Genomic DNA, 19,150 nt, shown 5'->3' on the forward strand with positions numbered 1-19,150 from the left:
TATATATGATGACCAGACCACACACCAGAAGATGAAGAAACGACAACGTTTTGGTCCGTCCTGGACCTTTATGAAGTCGACTGTCTGGTGATGTAGACCAGTATTAATACATATGTATAAACGAGAATTACATGAGGGGCCAACACAAAACATCCTCCAGTGTTTAATTTTCACATTCTGGATTCACTCTTCATGTTAGATGGATGCGGAAAATATGACATCCCAGCAGTGAGTAATCTAATTATAAACTCTATGGGGAAAAACCAGTTAAGACATCCCTTCAGCACTACTGGTGAAGACCTACTTATTAATTTTAGACCAAGAAACACGAGGTACCTGGATCTCTGTAACAAATTCATTCATTGATATTAAACTACATTATCATTCTCTACTCATGACTGCTATTAACGTGGCTGAATATACTCTACTTATGTCCCATGATATTATTTATTAAGTTTTATTTCATATATGACCAAGTTACTTGTGAGAATGGGATATCAGATGCACTTCTATGCTGTACTCAATCATTCAGAGCTGGGGTGAAGCTCACTGCTGTGTATCTGAGCGGGTTGAAAATAACAGAAAATAGCTGGGGGTCCAGAGAGCCAACAGGGAAGTGAAAATGATTGCTTCACGGCTCCCTTCTTTGAGAATGATGGATTGTATTTTGTCTGCAGTGTTTAATTTAGCACAAGCAAGCAAGCAAGCACACACACACACACACACACACACACACATACACACACACTAGTTGTAGATGTCTAGCGTACAATATGATTCTAGTGCTGGTTTGTTTCAATATCAAAGCGTTCGAATCAATATCACCGCACTTAACCTACCGTGGCCTGATAGTATATATAATAATCAGGGGACTAAATCATTATCTTCAAAGAGAGTAACTGGGTATCCAAGCATCTACATAAAACTAAACGAGGGAAAGTCATTGATAAAACCCCGAATTATATGACAACACGACAGCAGTCATGAAGGAAAGATAATGATGGGAGACCTGCATCTTTCTGGACTGCCACAACATCACTGACACTGTACTCTTGTCGAATACACCACGAGTCAACTTTGGAAAGAGAAAACATGCATTTCCTTGAGCATTATATTTTGGAATGTCCCATATTGACTGACTTTTTGCCCCCCTTGGGTTAAGATATGCCGAACTCTGTAAGTTTTATCTGAATACTGGAACACTTGATGATATAATGGACTTTCACCCAAGATTGACTATATGATGAATCGGATATATAATGTGATGTAACTAAACCTTGAGCTTGTAAAAGCATCTTAATCACCCTCAGTAGTTAAGTGCTTAATAATAAGACACTAGTTTCTATAGCAGCTATTTTACCCAGTCAAAGTAGGAGAGACATAAATAAATTATATATATATATATATATATATATATATATATATATATATATATATATATATATATATATATATATATATATATAATGCGAAAGTACTTAAGGAAATTCATGTTTCAATTCTTCCTGCGTGGTCTGACACACATTTTTCATCACGTGTTAATTTTCGTGATTTACACACACACACACACACACACACACATATATATATATATATATATATATATATATATATATATATATATATATATATATATATATATATATATAATATAAAGTCTGGCCAGAATTGCATTTCACCTTTGTTAACTCACATTATAAAATATATAATAGAACATACCTCGAACACTGTTTATGTAAGACAGACGTAAATGTATGTAGGTGAGATTAGCATTTTAAAAGCACTACAACTCCCTTTTATGGTTGATTGTTCAATAAATCACTGAACTATATATATATATATATATATATATATATATATATATATATATATATATATATATATATATATATATATATATATATATATATATATATATATATAAGATATTTATATAATTTATATATTTATATAAGATATTTATATATATAAGATATATATATATATATATATATATAAGATATATATATATATATATATATATATATATATATATATATATATATATATATATATATATATATATATATATATATATATATATATATATATATATATATTGGTGTATACTGGCAGCAGGTTTTCTTTCAAACATGTTTCATTGAATATGACCGCATATTCTGTATTTATTATTTTCTGGTTTAGGGCTTCTATCCCTCTAACTATTTTCTTAGCATCAGGGCTTAATTGAAATAGGAGTTCTCCAAAACTCATTTTCGTACTTTTAAGGTGAAGAAAAGAAGTGATTTACTATAGAGTGTATTACACTTATTTGTATAATTTGCACGACGTTTCGAACCTCCATGGTTCATTCTCAAGTGAACAGATCTTACAATACTAGTTGATTTTATACCCGCATTAGGTCAGGTGATAATACAATGAAGGTGAAAAACATGGGGGGATACATAAGGGATAAATGTGAAGTGAAACATAGAGGCTGCAGAAGGCTTATTGGCCCATACGAGGCATCTCCTATCTAAACACAAAGATTAATCCAGTGTGATTGGCCTGTTATGTTGGGCATTGTCTTCTGTGTTGGCATCGATATGTTCTTGTCTTGTCCTTACTCTCATGGTGGGTAGAGTAAATAGTTCCGTGATTTGGGTGTTCATGGTAGGTTGTTCTATTCTTATGTGAATTGCCTCGAGAATTTGTAATCTTCTTGCATCTTGGGTTTTGTCTATTATGCAAGTATTCTTGTTCAACATTTCTCTTGTTAGAGTAATGTCATGGGCTTGTCTCATGTGATTCCTAGGGGCACCAGATTGAAGATGGCATGTCAAACGCCTCGTCAGCTTGGTCGACGTCATACCTATGTACTTACATTGAAGGTTACATCCTTCGTGGGGGCAAGTGTACATGTATACAACGCTTGACTGCTGTAGAGGGTTCTCCGTCGGCTTCGGGCTGTTTTTGATAAGGAGTTCGGAAGTCTTCTTGGTTTTGTAGAATATTATCAGGTTTATGTTTTGGTTAGGAGTAGTGCTTTTTACTCCTTTACGGATTATTCCTTTCATTATTCTTTCCAAATTATTCTTGGAAAGAATAATGAAAGGAATAATCCGTAAAGGAGTAAAAAGCACTACTCCTAACCAAAACATAAACCTGATAATATTCTACAAAACCAAGAAGACTTCCGAACTCCTTATCAAAAACAGCCCGAAGCCGACGGAGAACCCTCTACAGCAGTCAAGCGTTGTATACATGTACACTTGCCCCCACGAAGGATGTAACCTTCAATGTAAGTACATAGGTATGACGTCGACCAAGCTGACGAGGCGTTTGACATGCCATCTTCAATCTGGTGCCCCTAGGAATCACATGAGACAAGCCCATGACATTACTCTAACAAGAGAAATGTTGAACAAGAATACTTGCATAATAGACAAAACCCAAGATTCAAGAAGATTACAAATTCTTGAGGCAATTCACATAAGAATAGAGCGACCTACCATGAACACCCAAATCACGGAACTATTTACTCTACCCACCATGAGAGTAAGGACAAGACAAGAACATATCGATGCCATCACAGAAGACAATGCCCAACATAACAGGCCAATCACACTGGATTAATCTTTGTGTTTAGATAGGAGATGCCTCGTATGGGCCAATAAGCCTTCTGCAACCTCACATTTATCCCTTATGTATCCCCCCATGTTTTTCACCTTCATTGTATTATCACCTGACCTAATGCGGGTATAAAATCAACTAGTATTGTAAGATCTGTTCACTTGAGAATGAACCACGGAGGTTCGAAACGTCGTGCAAATTATACAAATAAGTGTAATACACTCTATAGTAAATCTCTTCTTTTCTTCACCTTAAAAGTACGAAAATGAGTTTTGGAGAACTCCTATTTCAATTAAGCCCTGATGCTAAGAAAATAGTTAGAGGGATAGAAGCCCTAAACCAGAAAATAATAAATACAGAATATGCGGTCATATTCAATGAAACATATATATATATATATATATATATATATATATATATATATATATATATATATATATATATATATATATATATATATATATGGCGTGATGTATTAAGAAAAAAATATTTTTGGGCAATGGGGGTGACTCGAACCGGCGTAGTGGTGCCTCCCAGACACCTGCCTTAACCCTCTTGGCCACAATAAGACAAAAAGACTCATTCCAGAACTCAATTGAATATCACTACATTGCAATTTATGTGTGACATAAAAAAAGAGGAAATATAGAAATATATACGAAAATATATATATTTTTAAATATAGATACAACATCGTCCCTGCTCCTGCTCAAGTTGTAGATTTTACAAATCAAATTCAGTAATCTGGAGCAGATGCACTTTCATCTCCATGTAAGATTCACATCTTAAAAAAACTGGATCTTTTGAGTGATCTGTTCCAAGCATCAGCATCTTGCTACGGCAGCATCTTAGCATATCCGCAGAAGAGCGAGGGGAGAGGCGAGTGAAAGAAGGGGAGGGGCGAAGGGAGAGGAAGAGGAGAGGGCGAGGAATGATGGAATAGAGCAAACCTCCGACAATCCTTCATTAGTTGATAAGTAGTAAGGAGATCCTCGGCAGCCACGGGCGAGGAGTGAAGGAGGGGATGGTAAGAGGGTGGCGATATGGAAGGGAGGAATGGGAGGGAAGAGAGGGAAAGAGAAACTGGAAAGGTGGAATGGATATGTTGTGACACAGTGAAGTAATCTTATGGCGCAGAATAATTCTGTTTCCTTCCTATATCGTGGTGGGAGAGGGGTGAGGCCCCTCCCTATAGTGAAATGGAAGAGAGATGAGCTCCATCTCTAATGAGCATGAGGAATTAGCTCCTTCCCTATAATGAACAAGGGGACGAATGTTTTCGTAAGTAAGCGTACAACATTAGTAGATAATTAGGCAAGACCTAGAACAGCAGGAAATACATTTTCAAGTAGGCCTATAACAGGCAGGAAACTAGAGTGTTGGTCTGGTAGGCAGATAGCCAATCAATAAATCAGCCAGGTAGGCAGGTATAGGCAGGTCAGATGAGGCGGGGAACAAAGATTTGTAACGTAATCCTGTGTCGTCTACCCCTTGATTAATTGGAGACCTGATATTGACAAGTGAGGGGGGGGGGAGGGGGGGAAATAGGGAGACGAAGAGGGTTTCTATCTTACCCCTATTAAATCTCCCTCTCCTGTATTATGCCAGTCTCCCTCCCTATTACATCTCCCAGCTTGTCACTCTACTGACGGGCCTGTCTATACCTGCTGTCAATCCTATCTGCATCAGTCATTAATTATTCCTCTGTATATTTGCATATATTCCTGTTATTTCTGTAATTTATTGAACCTCTGAGTATATCTGTCTTCCTCTTTGTCGCTAAAATAAAACGTCCATCCGAGGCTGGGGGCCAAACGCTTGGCACTAGCCTCACCCAATTTTTTACAGTAATTACTATTGGTATGTGCCCTTCATGGACGGTTTGGGGTTTGAGTCATTGAACCAAGTGCCACGTTACATGGTGTCAAAGTCATCCCCCCACGCCGAACTTTGCTATTCACAATCCGGGTCAACTCTAATTTGTTTCTTATTTGATCATAAAATATTATTTACTTATAGTGCCAAATTAAAATAATTCTATTATAATACAATTTTAAAGCTAGAGATGGAGATAAGCTTACTGAACTAGTTTTGCAAATTCAAACCTGTTCTCCAAAAATAATAGCTATAGTTACTATAGGCACTATAGATAACTATAGTTGGATGACAATTCAAAATGTACACTGTTGTGTCCCCCCCCCCCCTCCCCCCAAAAAAAGCCTGAGAGCCTGAGCAAGAAGGCAACAATCAACTCTAACTATTTATAGGTCCTGTATAGTACACACACACACACACATATATATATATATATATATATATATATATATATATATATATATATATATATATATATATATATATATATATATATATATATACTAAATTAGGCCTAAGCCAGCGTATATTAGGCCTAGAACGGGCTTATTATTTTTAGGTCTAGCACAGCTTTTTAAGTGTAGGGTTGCACTCTCCCTCTCCCTGTTATGCCCTTCAGTATTCCAGTGCGAGAAGTGCGCCTGTTGGTCTGCCTGTTATTGTTCTCCAGTGTCCCTGTTTGTGTCTGCTTTCTTCCCTGGCTATCACTCTCTCTCTCTCTCTCTCCCTTCGTCTCTTCCTTTCTTCTACCTTCTCTCCCTCTCAGCCTCCCTCGTTTTAATCATTCACAATTTATCGATAATTACCGCGTTAAAAAAAAATATTGAGTCATTAACGATCACCGGATCCATTAGCTAACGGAAGCCTTCGGCCGTTTTAAGTGGCTTCGTTACTGACTAGAAGCACGGGAGAGAGCTCCGTTGGCAGTGAATATAGGTTTTAGGAGCTCAGTTGGCAGTGATCCAGGTGGAGGAGCTCAATTGCTAGAGATGAATGTTGAAGAGCTTAATTGAGAATTTATGAACTGAAGAGGCTAAAGGTGTATACCAGGTGAGCTCCCCCCTCCCCCCCCCCCCCGCGCAGGGAAATTCCAGGGCGGGCCCTTAGCCTCTGGCTGGCCCACTAAGTGTTGCTTGTTTCTGATTTACTTAGGCGGAGTATGAGTATTTATGACTCGTATGGTCGCTTCTGTAAGATTTTTCCAAATGTGTTCATCAACTTCTTCTGCTCTGTTGAATCTAAGTTTAAATCTTAATGGGTGTGTAACTGTGCACTGTGTTAGATAATGTTCCAGTGGTCTGTCGGGCATTTCTCCACAGTCTTGACATTTCCTCATCTTCCGGAACCTGTAAGCCTATTTCCCATGCACATGGGTATCCAAGCCTGATGCGATGTAAGTGTACTTTTGTTGCTCTACTCCTCCCTTTCATCAAACTAAGTGGTTCGTAGTTGGTTGAATTCTTGTATCAACCCGCAGATCCTGATGTTGCAACTGCTGTGTTGTGGTCATTGTACATCTTCTGCATTGCTCTATTTCTAATTACTTTCTTCTTGACTCACGCCACCTGAGAGGTGAGTCAGGACCTGACTATGCCACCTGAGAGGTGAGTCAGGACCTGACTACACCAGCTGGGAGGTGAGTCAGCACCTCACTCATGTCGTCTGAATAATAACTGTTGAGATTTTCTGCCAATACAAATATTTGTTTATTATTGTTTTTTGCTCTTTGGTTTGTTATTGTACGTTTCCGTAAATTTGTGTTCATGTTATCATTGCTACCGTTCTCTTGAGTCCATCAGTGTGATGCTTGAGACTGAAGTGTCACGAACGCGAGTGTGTATTCTAGTGTATTTACCGCTATAAAAACGTTATCTGCGGTCGGATGCTTGGGGATAGTCTCATCGCACTTTGCAGGGTAACTGTGGTTGCTGGGGAGATGGTCATAGGTAGGGGGGGGGGGGGGGTCGAGGTTGGACACCCTCACTTTGCATAAAGTGGCACCAAATTCCACTCACGCTAATTTATTGGGCTCCTCCACTCTCAAGAGTGACATCCCTGCAGCGTGAAGGGAAGATGGCTACAGCGATGAAGATAGTAGGTGGTGAAGACGGTTAGACTGATAATAGTCGTTTGTAGCGACGATGTGACCCGAGCCACGCCGGGTATGCGTTTATGAACCGCCAGAAACGACACCAAGTTTAACATTTACCTCTGCATACAAGAAAGAATGAAAGCCCTGGAGTAGAGATCCAGACCATCAGTTAGTGTTAGTGGATTTGCATCAATGTAAAAATTATATACCAATCTTATGTAATCTCCATTCTCCCCCCCCCCCCCGTCCTATCGAAAATTCTTATCCTGACTCCCGTCACAGTGCTATGTATAGTCCCAATGACTTGGCACTTTCTCCTGATATTTCCCTTCCCATCACAAACCCATTGTGCCTTCTTGTAAATAAAATTATTATTATTATAATTATTATTATAATTATTATTATGAGCCCTGGGAGTGATCGAGGCTGCACGGAGTTCTCATGTTTTAAAAATCACAGTTGAGCAAGCATCACAGGCGTACACAAACAGTTGTCTGGATCATGTGGCTTATGAGACATGAGATACCGCATCAGTGGGGAGAACGTGTCGGAGGTCATTCACTGACCGTGTCTGAGGTTATTCACTGACCACTGTGCTCTTCTCAGCACATTAATAACCTCTACTCAAACTCACAAACTATTGTGAACGCCTAAAAAGCCTGATACACCTTATACTTTCTACCATCGGGACTCGAACGCAGACCTGCAAGGTTTGATGAGCATTGATGCACACACGAGGCCCTTGCAACTTCCGTTACTCAAATATTAGAGGAGTTACGAGCAGACAGACCGTAGAGTGGAAACTTGAAGCGATCGGTTCAGTGGGTTCCAATCGCCAGGACTTGAGGCTGAAGCCTCCAGCAGCCTGAGTTAAGCATATCTCAGTTTGTGAATATCGGAGCGTGTGGTGTGGCTCAGGTGTGGTGTGGCTTCAGGTGAGGCGTGGCTTCAGGTGTGAAATGGGGTCAGGTGTTGTGTTGTTACAATACTGGTTGAGGTATGTATGAACAAGCCAGACAGACTTGGGAATTGTTTGAACGATTGAAAGTACTGTCTGAGAAGTACAGGTGTATACTTTTTATACAGAGAAGTATAAAACTTGAAATACAGTTACAGGTGCTGGATAGATACAAATACAGGGATTCCACAAGTGTCGACCAAATCATGATACAGCTACCTCACCCGTAGCCTGATAACCTTTCTGTGTTCCACCGATACAGAACGAGCACTGTAGTGATCTGAAATCTACATCTTTATAATATTTGTGATGTTTCTGTAATCCAAGATACGCCTAAGTATCTGATTTCAGTAGAGTTACAGGTATTACAGTAATAATTTTTTTGGAGTTCAGAACTGCATAGCATATTGAATACAGGATCTAGGAGAGGCACTTTCCTGGAGAGGCACTTTTCAAGCAACGCACCCCGGGGGGGGGGGGGTATTGTCTCTATAGACTTATATCGATTCAAGTATAGTGAAAACGGAAGCAAGAAAGAGCACTTAGTCAAGGCGCAACTACTACAACCACCACCTACCCAGCCTCCACTACCAGTCACTTCCACGATCACTCAACCACCACAGCTGCTTCCACCACTACCAACACCTGCGTCAACTCAGCCACCACGACAAACACATATACAGCCACCACCACCAGAGCAACAACCACGATTACCACCACCAACCACTATTACCAACACCAGCGTCAACACAGCCACCACAGCAACCGCCATCGTTGCCATCAGTCATAGACCATCCAAAGCACAGACACAAAGGGTCAAGGCTCATCAAAGGTCAGTTCTAATCGGGAGGGAAGTTGGGAGCGACGCCCCTCATTCCCTTTCCCGCATCAACCCCTTCCCTTCGAAACCTTCGTCTGGCAAATTCCTGGTGAAAGCCGCGTCTGCTACTGAAGCAGAGATAATATAACCCTCTGTAGAAACACTGAGATATACCCCCGTTCTGGACGACTGTAATTTACACTCCACTGCGGAATACAGAATCAGAGGGAAGCGAAGCAAGCCATGTTACCAAACAGCTCCTGAGACAATAGCAAGAATTACCAGCTGAAAGTTGCCTGAATATATGAATCACTGTTTGGGTTCGTCCATGTTTGCTTACCATTTCAAATTCAAGAAGTAACACTGACAAAGAGAATAAAAGTTGTTTTTATTAAAGTTACTGAAAGACATGCACAACAACTAATATTTGATCTTCTCTGAAACATTGGTGATGCGGTAAATGGTGATAAAGGTAGCAAACTGTTTACTCAATAACATCAATAGAAACATGAGGTGAGCTTGGCTCCGTCAACACGATATATTAAAATTTTGTGGTCAGCAAAACACTGCTGTTTCACACACACGATAATGCAGAGAAGATGTTTATTGTCTGTTGTCCAAACGGGTTCCACTCTAACAGAAGACGTTAAGAATACAGGTAACTGCAAAATATTTATTGACCCATACGAGGCAGCCCCCTATTTATTTCTACCCAAAATCATTCATTTACACGTATAACCGACGCTTGAAGTCTTGTCCCTCAGTCACTCTCAGTAACATCCAGCCAGGTGCTCACAGAATATAGCTTCAATCAGCTTGGAGAATGTTGGTGGTGATCCTGGTTGACTCTTGACGAGGGCGTAGAAGTGTACCATAGATGTGCTCCCCGTGGCGAGGGTGCAGGTACGACGGTGAGGGCGTGTAGGGGCCGACGTGTGAGGGGGTGTGACGGGTGAGGGCGTGCACCCAGTCATCTTGAAGATCACCGCCAAGTTCACCTTGTCGTCGACTTCATTAAAATCATGTCTCTTCTTCCCCAAGACGACAAAAGTTAACTTGTGGTCTTGAACTTCTCGTGACTTGGTCACCAGACTATATATATTCCCTCCATCTCTCGGATTTACATGAATTAACCCTTGGGCCGCCGTCTGTCTAGTGGTCCCAACGGGGACAGGTAGTCGGACGCTTGCCATTGACACTCCCTACCTCACTACCCCATGTTGTTCCTGAGGATTTTTACCTGTCGGTAGATGTAATTTAGTTCCAGATACATCATGTAGCATCAGTTGCTGGCAATCATGTCCCTCACCCTCATCCCTCGCTTCTCTCCACTAAGCGGCAGGCTTTCACTACTACCTCCTTACAAGCCAAAACGGAGTTAAAATTCTTCTAATTGTCGGGGAATCCTGCTTCAGGAACGCCGCAGCATCCAGAGCTCAACTCCTGAACCCGGCCACTTCCTTCCCATCAGACACTGGCTGACGCTCACAGTACGTCAGGAGGCGTCATAAGGAAGGCAGCAAGCATGGTGCTCCTCACCAAGTCTTGACATCCAATACGCTCTCAAGCACCAGTCAGACACGATCTCTCATGCGACATCACCAGGCTCATTGCTGATTGGTAGACTTTTAATTCAACGAATTACAGGCAGCCTTAATGTCTCGTCTCCTCATTGAGTTTGACATGCTACACGAGGCAACGGAGCTAGTGATGCTTACCTTACTCTGCAACGTTTCTTCTTGCATGTAGAAATAATGGCAAATTCTTATAAAACCCGCCTTAGTGGTTATCTTTAGTTGCAAGGTCTTGTGCATGACTCCCAGAGAGCCAGAATATACTCACACCAGCGAGAGTTGCAGCATACCACCATGGTGGTCCACGAAGTGCCATGGTGCCATGCATGGGGTCCACAAGAAGTGCCAGGGGTGCCAAGGATAGGCACCAATACAAAGTAAAAGTTAATTCATAGGTGACAAAGATTTTGGATTAGATCTGTTAGGCAAATAGTTTAGTGATTAGGTGATTAGCCTAATAGGATGTTGGGCTAGTAAATAAACTTTTTTTTTTAATTTTTACAATGAACACAATATATTACATACACAATACATTACGTACACAATATATTCTGTTCTCCAGGGACAGGGTTAGTGATATGGACAGCAACATGTAGTGTAGTGAGTTACTGAACGACTCAACCACAGGCGATTGCAGTGTTAACCACCATTCATACATCCTGGTCTGTTTTACTGGGACAGGGTTAGTGCAGCGGGTTATTGAGAACTCAACAGTTGTGTGTGATTGAAGTGCTTTTTTGCAACTGCAAATTAAAATTCTAAACGGGTAAAAATATTTTTTTTTGTTCGTCTCTCCTAGAGTGACAGGGCAAGCGATCTGCTGCAATATATATATAGTGTGTTATTGAGCACTCGATCACACATGGCGATTAAAGTGCTTTTTACAGCTCAAGTTATAATTACATCTCGTATATTAAATAATTTTGGCCTCATATAATAAATCTTGGGTACGGGTCCAGTATATCATAAATTATTCCAGTATTTAGATATTATTTGGAGAGTTTAGCCTATCTTAACCCTCCAGGGGGAGTGAAGTCACTCAGTATGGAACATTGCTGCCCGAAACACTGCGCGTACTAGTGGCTTTACGAGATTGCAAATACTATGCTATGTATTCTCACAAACCCAATGTACCTTCTTGTATATAAATAAATAAATAAATAAATTCTACAATATAATGGTATAACGGCGCTTCACGAGCGCTTTGGCCTGGGTTCGTATCCTGGCCGGGGAGGATTGACTAGGCACCAATCCTTACCTGTAGCCTCTGTTCACCCAGCAGTGAATAGGTACCTGGTTTTTAATAGATTTGGCGGGTCGTATTCTGGATGAAAACTTAGGATTAAGCACCTGTCCGAGACGCTATCCGTGCTAATGGCTTCACAAGAATGTAAGAACTGAACGACGGTCTCGCTTCATGCAGGTCGGCGTTCAATCCCCGACCGTCCAAGTAGTTGGGCACCATTCCTTCCCCCACCGACCCCATCCCAAATCATTATCCTGACCCCTTCCCAGTGCTATATAGTTGTAATGGTTTGGCGCTTTCTCCTGATAATTCCCTCCCCTCCCTCCACAAGGGCCTTGATTGAGGTTCGAACCTGTGCGCTGAGTATTCGCAGTCGCACTCTAGTCCACTGTACCACGACATAGTACTTGACTAGAGCGCGTCTGGGAACACCCACCGCATGGGTTCGAATCCCGTATCACAGCCCTTGTGGAGTTGTTCATCTGATATATTGCCTTATTGTGATTTATATGTGTAATGTAACTGTTTTAATAATCAGGTGAAAGCGCCAAGCCATTACGACTTTTCACCCATGGAAAGGGTTCAGGATAAGGATTTAGGACGGAACAAAAGAATTCGTGTATATATAAAAATACAAATAAATGTTCAAGGAAATGCATGTTTTCCCCTTTCGCAAGGTGGACACATGTATTAAACCCCTCAGTGCAGGGAAGGCTGACACATACACCAGTATCTCAGGTGTATCACTATAACACTACTTGGTTCAGTTCATGCTTTATTAGTTTCACCTGTACACTTCTCGTGGTATTCGTCTATGTGTTTAATACTTCAACTTTCAATAGACGTCTTGTATACGACTGTAGGGAGGAGTTATTCGTAGGGATGTAGGTGTTTGTTAAGTGGTATAGGGGGTTACGCAGGGAGTAGGTGGGTAGGTGGGTGGTAGATAGGTGGCAGACGATAGACTGTAGGTGGGAAAGAGTGTCTATCGTGAATGCCAGAGAGAGACTCGTTTGTCATTGTCACGGAGTTCCGCGTGATCTGACTTCGTTGATGCTGGAGAGGAGGGGAGGGAGAGTGGCAGGGAGAGAGGGAGGGAGAGTGAGAGGGAGAGAGGGAGGAAGAGTGAGAGGGAGAGTGAGGGGGAGGAGGAGGGAGGGAGAGTGGCAGGGAGAGAGTGAGAGGGAGAGAGGGAGGAAGAGTGAGAGGGAGAGTGAGGGAGAGAAGGAGGGAGGGAGAGTGGCAGGGGGGGGGAGAGAGGGTTAGAGAGGGAAAACTGGCAAGGAGGGAAAGAATAAAGTTAGATGCAGGAAGGAAGAGAGGCAAGAAAGTAGGAAGAGTGGCAAAGAGAGAGAGAGAGAGGCAGGGAGAGAGGGAAAGGGAGAATTTAAAGGGAGGGTGACTGAGATACCAAATTGGAGAGACAGAGTAAGAGTAAAAGGAAGGAAAGAAGAGTGAGAGAGAGAGAGAGGAAAACGTAATAGTGACGACTAAGAAAGCAAAATAGTTGGAAAGAGAGAAAGAGAGGAGATAAGAGGCAAGAAAAATAGGAATGATAGAGATAGCAGAAGGCGGAGGGAAATTGACGATTCACGTAGATGGGGGAGAGAATAAATTGGAAGCAAGAGACAAGGATGAGAGGAAATTTTAGTGGAAAGACTCTAGCCAGGAAATGGAGAGATGGAAGGATACCACAGTAGAGTGTAGTCAAGGAATGGGGGAAGTATGTTGTAGATAAGGGAAGGGGAAGTAAATTGTAGATAAGGAAAGGAGAAGTAGATTGTAAGTAGGGAAAGGGGGAGGTGGGGGAGGGAAAGGGGAGAGGGAGAGTTGCCATAGTACCAGCGAGAGAAGTTAAATACAAGAGACGACTTGAGAGAGAAGAGATGAATGGAAAAATAAGAGAAAAGGAAAGAGGGAATTACAGTATGAAGAGAACATTAGAAAAAGAATAAAACAGAAGGATAAACGAATTAAAAAAAATAACTATTGACTTAAAAAATTACAAACAAATTTAAAAAAAAAGTAAATTCATTATATTAAACATATTACACAGCAATAATATGATGAAACTCAATATTGAAACGTTGTAATACATTTCCATACAAACTTACTGCTTCAGGTATGAAATAAAACATACTCGACCTGCTGGTCATTGCAGGTGTGGACTCGGTTAGGGGGGTTGAAGGGGGGGAGGGGGGAGTAAGGTGCTATCCTACACCTGATAAGAGCTCCGGGTGTGAATGTGGCGAGTGGTGGAAGGGGGGGGGGGGGGGAGGGGAGAAGAGTGAATGATGGCTAGGAACGGTAAGGGAAGTAGAAGAAGGGAGGGGAGGAGAGGATTAGAGGGAAGAAGGGGAAGGGTGCAAATGAAACCAAAGAAAACCTACAGTCGCAGGAATTCTTCAGCCTAGGAAACTATAACTCCTAAATTATATCGCCTCTTAATCGTCTACAACACTTTAGACAAGGAATAATTGGGTCAACTAACCTATTAGTCTAGCAATTTTTAGGTCTAGGAATCCTTAAGTCGTGGAATAGCTTTCTCAAGAAATCTTGAATCTGTAAATCATTTAATCAAGGAATCTTTTAAGCTTGCAATCGATTTATTCACTAATATTTCACTCTGGGAATACTTTATATAAGATTTTCTTTTGCCCGGGACAATCAAGGCACTAGCAAGTACGAAGCTCAGAGATTAAAAGGTTAAAAATGATGACAAGAATCCATGAATTCTGAAGATCCGGAAAAATCTAAAAAAAATAAAATTAGAATCCAAAACAAGTATTCAGAAAACGCGAAAAATCTTGAGTTTAATACTGGCTCCAAGAAGCAGGTAAGTCTCGTCATGATTCGTGTGTGGTCGTCAAAGTCGTCTTCATTCGTGTGTGGTCGTCGTCAAGGTCGTCTTGATTGTCGTCCTTCTCCTAAACGTGCTCTTCCACCTCCTCCTTCTCCTCTTCCTCGAGATCTTCTGCTGATGAGAGCTTGAGATTAAAAAAACTGACATGGTCCTTGAAAGGGAATCAATCACAACTATTTCTTCAATCGCGATTTTCGGCAAATTGAGGACGGGTTTGAGATCATTATTTTTATTTCTATTCTCGCAAGTTTTGACGTGATGGGAGAGTGATGTGAGATGATGAAAACTGTTGAGAAATGATGAGAGTATTTTCCTGAAAGCTGTCATGTTTCATGGAGATGAAGAGGAGGGTTGCTGCTGTTTTTAATGTTAAGTTTGAGACAATTATTATTGATTTATATCTAGTTAATCTGTCTTGGAAAAGGTTTCAAGGTGACAGCGTTCGATTCCCGATGACTCGAGGAGATAGGCAGCGTTCATTCACCTCGTCCTCATATCCCAGCTCCTTGTCCTCATCCGTTCTCCTTATATCCCAGCTCCGTGTCGTCGTATCCCATCCAGGTGCTACTCAGCCATACTGGCTTTGTGCTTGACTCTTGATCACTCCCTTGCCTGGTCATCCTTTAGATCTTCACAAGTATCAGAAGTAGTCTACCGTCCCGGTTATACAAAAGCATGTAAACTGCAAACCACAAATGCAGGATAAGTATCGTTTCATCCACCTGTTGTGTCTGGCATGTGAACTATCGTCCACAGCGAGTACCAGCAAGGCGAGTACCAGGTAGGCAAGTACCAGGCAAGTACCAAGCAGCTCTACAGGCCGCAGAGAGGGAGAATAAGAGGTCACTAAGCAGCTGCTTGTTGACCCTAGACTGAGTTGGTCAATATGGCACTTAAGAGGCAACTATATTGTCCTCTCAGGCCAGACGTTTGGTACAGACTGGACCAACCTGCTAACAATGTCGTATATTACTAAAAAAAATGAGGACGGGAATATTGACGTTTTCTGTGCATCAGTCTCGGTAGGTTAGGTGGGTTGATGGGGTTCGTACGTCTCTGGTTAGGCAAACAGTCGTGTTCTTAACGGTGTGGCAAATTAAGGGATAAAGGATCGAATACCATCTAATCAGTCCCTCCTCCAGTTTAGATAGTACCCAGAGTAACCATGTGGACCGCCGTACACACACACACACACACATATATATATATATATATATATATATATATATATATATATATATATATATATATATATATATATATATATATATATATATATATGACGTCGTAAATATATAATAACCTAATGGACAATTAGAAAGTAAAATTCGCAATTACTGAATTTCGACAACCCCATAAAATACTTTGTATTTATTATGCTAATAAAACCTTACCTCACCATTCAAGACACGACGAACCTTTATTTGTTATCTGATTATCCATTAAATGTTGGATGGTTCACATAGTTATAAAAACGTCCTATGTAAACTGGAGGATTCATGGAGTGCATGTAATTCATGGACCTTGAAATTTCGTGGAGTGAAATAATAGTCATGTCTCTTTGTAAATAGTATGCTGAAGAGGTTGTCGATTTTGAATGTCACTGCTATTTTAAATTTGTAATACATATTAGTCTATAAAATGGTATAATGAATCCTTTGATTGGGAAAATCTTGGGTTATTTTATTTATTTGGATAATTATTATTATTATTATTATTATTATTATTATTATTATTATTATTATTATTATTATTATTATTACTACTTTTAAATTTGGAGAAAGGTTTTAAAAAGAACGGTGATATAAGCTTGGAAGGGATATGACGCCTGATTGAAGAACTGGGGTATTGAAGGGAGGGAGGGGGTGATAATTGTCAGGATAAAGAGCCAAGCCATTACGACTATATAGCACTTGGAAGGGGTCAGGATAATAATTTGGGATGGGACGGGGGCAAAGGAATATATATAAATATATATATATATATATATATATATATATATATATATATATATATATATATATATATATATATATATATATATATATATATGCATCATGCAACAAGAGCATCATATGCAGTCAGGCACTTAAGCATGACAATGACCCCCATTACATCACCGAGAAGCTGAGGGGAAACTCTCGCCGTTTACGATAGGTTTTAAGAGCTTTCCCCTCTCCCCCTCTCCCCCCTCCCCTCTCCCCCTCTCCCCCCTCTCCCCCTCTCCCCCCTCCCCCCTCGTTCAACCGACCCCGAAGGCTGAGTACAACTGACAAAACTTTGACCCCTCGGGGGAAAGGGGAGTCGCCTCACCAGATCGTCTAACCCTCAGTTTTCTTCGTTCTCTCTTCCCTCTTCTCTTCTCCTTCTCTTCCTTCTTCTCTTCTCCTTCTCTTCCATCTTCCAGTCCTCTTGCTCCTGCAGCGAAGCGACGGGTGAGTGCTGATTTTCTGAAGGAGAAGAAGATGGGAGGTGAGGAAGGAGGGAGAAGGGAAGGAAGAAGAGAGGTGGAAAACAGGAGATAGAAACGAAGGGAGGGAGGGAATTATCAGGGAGAAAGCGCGAAGCCATTATGACTATCTCTCTCTCCTCTCTCTCTCTCTCTCTCTCTCTCTCTCTCTCTCCTCTCTCTCTCTCTCTCTCTCTCTCTCTCTCTCTCTCTCTCTCTCTCTCTCTCTCTCTCTCTCTCTCTCTCTCTCTCTCTTCTCTCTCTCTCTCTCTCTCTCTCTCTCTCTCTCTCTCTCTCTCTCTCTCTCTCTCTCTCTCTCTCTCTCTCTCTCTCTCTCTCTCTCTCTCTCTATATATATATATATATATATAGGCACTTGGAAGGGATGAGGATAATTCATTGGGATGGGACAGGGGAAAAGATGGTGCCCATCCACTTGGACGGTAGTGGGATAGAAGAGGGAGAACAGAATGAAAGGGGGTGGGGGGTGAGAAGGTAATGAAGTGAGAAGAAAAACCGAAGTGGGGGGATGGTAGAGGAGAAAAAAAAGGAAAGAGAGAAAGGAAACGAAAAATATAGTGAAACCACAAGGTAAAAACACAGACACTTTACCAGAGAGAGAGAGAGAGAGAGAGAGAGAGAGAGAGAGAGAGAGAGAGAGAGAGAGAGAGAGAGAGAGAGAGAGAGAGAGAGAGACAGACAGAGAAGAGAGAGAGACAGAGAAGAGAGAGAGACAGACAGAGAAGAGAGAGAGAACCAGAGAAGAGAGAGAGAGAGAGAGACAGAGAAGAGAGAGAGAGAGAGAGAGAGAGAGAGAGAGAGAGAGAGAGAGAGAGAGAGAGAGAGAGAGAGAGAGAGAGAGAGAGCTGGACTAGAGCCTTGCGACACGGATAATGCCAACGGTGACAGAGAGGAAATCAAGGCTGGATACTGAATCGCGATCAGCCATCCCCGGAAGCAGGTTTTATGTCCAGGCTTTGGGTGTCTTCCGAGGCGCGCCTCTGATCCAAGGGAGGAGAGGGAAGGGGAGCAGGCGTGGCTCCCTACCCCTCACCCCCTCCCATTTCCCCTCCATTTCCTTCCATTTCCTTCCTTCATTGTCCAGACCCATGGATTTGCTCGGGGAGATAGAGAAAGGAAGACAGAGAATGAGCGAATCAAAGTGACCGATTACTGGGTTGCAGGGATGTTGATTCTGGCAATAAAGTTAAGGCATGGTGGAGACCACCTTAGTTTTGGTCTCAAGCGTAGAAAAGATAAAATCTCTCTCTCTCTCTCTCTCTCTCTCTCTCTCTCTCTCTCTCTCTCTCTCTCTCTCTCTCTCTCTCTCTCTCTCTCTCTCTCTCTCTCTCTCTCTCTCTCTCGCTCTACAGATACAAGGATGACAGTGACGAGGCTCGAGATAGTAAGACACAACGACAAAAAAACGGTGCCGGCGAAACTTCTCTTTCATCTTTGTTCTGAAGAATACATTACCTCGACGACGACAAGAGCGTGAGCACGGGAACGAGCAGCACCAGACGGCGGGACGACCACCGCTGCCACCAACACCACCCACGACCTACATCAGCAACGACCAACACCAGAATTACAACATTACATTGGAGTAGATGTACAAGCTTAGTGAGACAAATAGACAGACAGGCAGGCAGAGTTGAGGC

General features: G+C 41.6%; 1 protein-coding gene across 1 annotated transcript in view; it reads left to right on the forward strand.

Moving 5' to 3' along the window:
* LOC138367869 (uncharacterized) overlaps positions 1–19,150 on the forward strand; it is a 501,322-nt gene that overhangs the window by 126,177 nt on the left and 355,995 nt on the right.

Source organism: Procambarus clarkii, chromosome 23 (genome assembly GCF_040958095.1).
Source record: "Procambarus clarkii isolate CNS0578487 chromosome 23, FALCON_Pclarkii_2.0, whole genome shotgun sequence".
In the NCBI taxonomy this organism is placed as follows: Eukaryota; Metazoa; Arthropoda; class Malacostraca; order Decapoda; family Cambaridae; genus Procambarus; species Procambarus clarkii.